At 41.4% G+C, this 4962-nt stretch overlaps 1 long non-coding RNA gene across 1 annotated transcript; it reads right to left on the bottom strand.

Annotated features, from left to right (window-relative positions):
• Window positions 1-1052: 1052 nt before the first annotated feature.
• Window positions 1053-3102, bottom strand: LOC116551810. The gene is made up of 3 exons (XR_004269073.1): window positions 2695-3102; window positions 2514-2584; window positions 1053-1640 (listed from the first exon to the last, which is right to left on the bottom strand). It is a non-coding gene; the product is annotated as an uncharacterized LOC116551810 (long non-coding RNA).
• Between the last annotated feature and the right edge of the window lie 1860 nt (window positions 3103-4962).

Here is a 4962-nt window from a genome sequence, read left to right as displayed (position 1 = left end):
GAGCTGGTACAAACAACAAAAATTTAAGTTAAACAACTGGCAGAAGTTTGCCAGGGAGGATTTTGAGTGCTGGAATATATTTTTAAACCTCCATGAATAACGTAAGATCTAGGTCATGCCAGGGGCAGAATAAAATAATAAAATGAGAGAGATACTGATTTCATTCATTTTCCCGTCTGTGAACACCCTGAGATGTAGGCTAAGGAGAGATGCTTGTAATTTGCGCAAGGGACTTTTTTTCTCTGGCTTACTGTGTTATCCTTTCTTTTGCCCTTTGTGACTCAGTTCCAAACATCACAGTACACTGATGCCTAGGAGTAGAACTGCGGGGTCATATGGTAGGCCTATGTTTATACATCCAAGAGAAATTAAAACATGCATTCACACAAAAACTTGTACATAAATGTTTATAGAGACATCACTTGTAGTGTCCAAAAAGTATAAATACCACAAATGTCCATCAACTCACGGATAAACAAAATGCATATCTATACAACGGAATATCATTTGGCAATAAAGAATGAAGTATTGACACCAGTTACAGCACAGATGAACCTTGAAACCATTATGCGAAATGACAGAAGTCAGTTTTGAAAGACCGTATACTGTATGTTTACATTTACATAAAATTTTCAGAATAAGCAAATCTATAGAGACAGAGGGTAGATTAGTGGTTGCCTAGGGCGTGAGGGATGGGGAAAGCCAAACAAGAAAAAGAATGAGAAGAAGCTGCTGAGAGGGATGGGGTTTCTTTGCAGGGATGAGGAGGAGTAATACAATGGTCTAAAATTAGATTGTTGTGCTGTTTGCACAACCCCGTGCACATACTGAACAAAACTGAATTGTAAGCTTTAAATGGATGGATTGTGTGGTATAAGAATTCTATTTCAATAGAGCTGCTTAAAATGTATTGTTTGAGACCATCTTTTCTACAGGGTAGAATTCAGTCACATCTCTACTGGACAAAATTCATTGTATTTCTTTAAGGAAGATCATTTACATTACTGTCAGTTTTCCACAAGCAAAATAACTTAGAAAATAGAAATTCCGTTAAAGAGAAACATTTCAGTATAATCAGGTGTCCCCAGAAGATATCCTAGACAATGCTCAGCTCTCTACTGAATGGATACTCAGTTATGTCTTGCCCGTTTCCAAGTCCTACAATTTCCCTTGAAAAATATGAAGCTTGTTCTAACCACAAGACCTATGCCAGTTCTATCCCCTCTACTTCAAGCGTTCTTTATACATATATTTACCTGACTCATTCCCCTTTTTCATTCTGGTCTCTGCTCTTACTAAGAGCTTCCCTAATCACATGTGTTAGTTATGTTTAACACATTGTCCCACAAAGCCGTGGCTTTAAACAACAAATATTAACTCAGAGCTTCTCTAGGTCAGGAATCCAGGGCTCTCTTACCCGGGTGGTTCTCTGATTCAGGGTCTTTCCTTCCACTGCAGTCAGGCTGTTGGTAGGGGCTGCAATCATCTGAAGGTCTAACTGGGGCTGGAGAATCTGTTTTCTAGCTGGTTCCTTTACATGGCTGTGGGCAGGTGGCCTCCGTTCTTTGCCACACAAGCCTCTCTATAAACTGCTTGAGTATCCTCACAACATGACAGCTAACTTCCCCAGAGAGGAAAATCTAAAAGAAGAGGAAGAAGACATGGTGGGTTTATTATCCAGTCTGAAAGCTATACATCATCACTTCTACTTCATTCTGTTGGCTAGAAGAAGTCACTAAGCCAAGCCTACACTCAAAGGGAGGTAGGTTAGGCTGCACCTTTTGAAGAGAGGGTGAAAGAGTTCATGGACCTATTTTAAAGCACAATAACACACACCTACGCAAACACATCTCCTTGTCTGGTACGTCCTACTGCCTTACTTGATTTTTGCTTTCTTCATAACATTGGTATTATTATATTATACATGTATATGTGAATTATTGCTTTCCCCATCACAATATAAGGTCAATAAAAATATTGCATTATTTCACATTAATACTCAGCACATAGAATAGGACAAGACACATATTAATTCAATGACTGTTTTGTTTCCTAATTAAATAAATAAATGGATGAAGTATAAATCACAGGAGCAGAACCAGGCTTGGAAGCTAGGTACAATGACTCCTAACCTACGCTATTTCCCAGTATTTTACTTTAGTGGAATTCTAATGGTTGAATATGCCTCAACAGTGATTCTGGGTGAGGAAAGGGATCTTTCCAGTCCTCCACAAAATCACTCCATTGAGACCTCTTCCACTCTTCACAGATCTAAAACAAACCCTGCAGACGAAAATTCAAGAAAGTCTTTCTTTGATTCATGTGCACAAACGAAAACCTCTCATCTTTTAAGAGTGTGCATGGGGCCTTGGTAGGGTGGGAAATGTCTGATACCCCCACATTTTCCCCTCTCTTTGTGAAGAGAAAGTTAAATAGCACCAAAGCAGCTTGGAGTCCAGGGTTTAATACAAGCATTGCAACTGGGTTTAGGAGTAAGAGATTTTGAATGTTACCTTGCTTGTTCATTCTTGTTTATTCACGATTTAGCAACATTTCTGAAGCCAAATGTTGATGTTCCTCGGCTCTGGAGAATGAGGAAATCCACACACAATTAGGAAGCAGACAGTAAGAGACAGTACCCAGGATCGGGCAGCCAGATACTTTGTATCCATTACAATTTGCTGAAAATCTTACTTTTTACACCTTAAAATGCCAGGGTATCGCTGAGGAGAGTACAGACAACTTCAAATTCCTATTCACATTCCACGGTTTTATAAGTTCGGAGATGTCTTAGCATCCCTCAGATAGTCTTTGCCAGCTTCTTTCCAGGTATTTCAGCAACAATCAGCATGGGATGCACTTGCATGTTTCTCTCCCTTCTCTAGCAGCCTTTGGATTCTAGGAAGATGATGTGTATAAAAGAAAAAAAAAAGCCATTTCTCAATGATCTTTTTTAGTGCAAAGAAAAGTGGTGGGAGACACGGAAGACAAACTGTCCACTTCCCACACAGTATGAGGCAAAATACCAACTTCAGGGGACTAGAGAATGGAAGTCTTAGCTCTTCCCTATCACCTCCCAGGCAGTGGAAAGTCAGAAAGAATGGCGACTCCTCACGCTTACAGAGGACAGTGTTGCTTCAAAGACTATGGTGAGTTCCCCAGCTCTCAGCAAAGGCACCATTTCACCACTCCCCTTACTGCCCTCAATGGAGCTTCTAAATCATCACCAAAGGAGACCCGATCTTTAGAGAAACTCCAAGCCTCAGGGACCACCTCATTAAACTAGAGTCTCAGCTAAAGAGACAGTGGTGGGGGTGGAGTGGTGACAAGGTGTTCCTATGCACCCTCTGATCACTTCACAGGGGGAAGTTGTCTTACAACTTTCCACCTGAGTGTCTGCATCTGCATAGCTTTGGAGCAGCACCCTCAAAACAGTAACAGGGGTGATAACAATGAGAACAACACCTGATCTGTTTAAGCCCTGGCTCCAGGCAACCCCCTTACTTGATGTGACATCAGAAGGAAAGGACACGGGATTGTCTCCCTTGGGAATGTCTGGGAAATCCTATCATTGCTTGGGTCTTGGGCTGCCACATTTCAATCAAAAATAAAAATGGAGGAAGAAGAATTTTAAAAGTTATTGGGAAGCAAGGAATAAGTGAAAGGACAGAAAACTCAGCTTTTCCCTTTACGGTCTATGTTATACGCAAGCTAACACGTTAAAGAACGTCAGAGCTGGAAGCATTCTCAGACATGTAGTCCAATGTCCTCCTGCTTTAGATGAAGAAATAGCACAGACAGGTGAAGGAATTCATTCACAATCTCATGATGTGAGGATCACTCGATGATTAGTAGCTACTGTTAACGGTTGCAGACAGAAACGAACAGGCCTGAAGAATGGAAGAAACAGGTCAGAAGGCCGAGGTGCTGGTTTCTATTTACTTTTAGAAACCATGATCAATAGTATTAGTGACTCTTAAGGAGGGCAATAAAAGGGGCAGAGTCCAGGATGTTCCTAGATTTCTAGCGTGGGAGACTGGGTACATCTTGGTGACAGGTATTAAGATGGGAGATACCAGAGAGGAAACAGGTCAAGAGTTTGAGACTGTGTATCTTACTTTAGAAGGAAATTCAGTTGTAACTCCAAAAATCAATTAGGGTTGGAACCCAGGAGAGAGGTTCTGATTCGAGAGACAACATGTACTGTGGGTAACCATCCAAGCCACGGGAATGGATGAGATCTTTGAGAAAGAATTTGTAAAAGAGAGTGGGGAACAGAGTACCTGAAAGAGATGAGTGCTTGAGAGGCAGAGTGAGAAAAAAGAAATGGGGAAACTGAGGAGTGGCCAGTGGGGTTGGGGGTAGAACCTGGAATAGGGGTGTGGGAGTCAAGAACAGCTCATGCAGAATCTAGGGTCCATGGAGCCCACATATGCTTAGCCAGGCTCTCAGACCTTTTGCTTTTTTCCCAGTCAAGAGGAGGGAGAAAAATTTCTAACATATTTGCTCTGATTTGTTCTCCCGGATGTCCCAATATGAAGTTGTGAGTCCCCTGAAGCAAAGTTAGTGTTCCCAGTTACAACTCAGAGCAAATGCCTCTAGAATCGGCCTCTGCTCAGGGATTTCCCTCGTAGTGTCCTGCATTGAGGGTCTGGTGTGCAGTTGTGTCTCTTCCATAAGGATGCTGCTCTTTCAATATCTATTAAATCACAGTGACTTGGACTGTCTCATATTTAGAAGACTCAGAGCTTTGCAGAAAAGATGAGAGGAAGAGAGAAGAGAGGAAAACGACATGGAAAGAAAACAGTTAAAACAAACATCTAAATAGAAGTCTCTGTGCTTTCAAAGCTTTGATTGCTCAAGCAAAACATACCTTAGGTGAAAAAGCCATGCCTTATTCATTTTTTTTTTAACCTTCCTAGTATTTGGTGTCAAGTAGGAGCATAAAGCGTGTCCCAGGAA

This window comes from Sapajus apella, unplaced genomic scaffold, assembly GCF_009761245.1.
Source record: "Sapajus apella isolate SASKATOON/1434 unplaced genomic scaffold, GSC_monkey_1.0 scaffold10, whole genome shotgun sequence".
Taxonomy (NCBI): domain Eukaryota; kingdom Metazoa; phylum Chordata; class Mammalia; order Primates; family Cebidae; genus Sapajus; species Sapajus apella.
This window is presented reverse-complemented; position numbering and strand designations above follow the sequence as displayed.